Here is a 231-nt window from a genome sequence, read left to right as displayed (position 1 = left end):
GCATGCAAATGGCATCCATTTCATATAATGACACATGACAATCTCAAACAGACTAGCTGTAGTGGCACTATTGTGGCAACAGTTACATGTGATTGGAAATCCCAGAAACACAGTGGAAGTAGCCATAAGAATTTGCAAGAGTAGTGTTTCAGACATTTTACAATATCCCTAATGGCAAGTCTCCGTTATCACAACTAATATTATATCATGACAATGCATGCACTCAGCGAC

This window comes from Sardina pilchardus, chromosome 22 (genome assembly GCF_963854185.1).
Source record: "Sardina pilchardus chromosome 22, fSarPil1.1, whole genome shotgun sequence".
NCBI lineage: Eukaryota > Metazoa > Chordata > Actinopteri > Clupeiformes > Clupeidae > Sardina > Sardina pilchardus.
The sequence above is the reverse complement of the archived record's forward strand: the minus strand, read 5'-3'. Positions refer to the sequence as shown.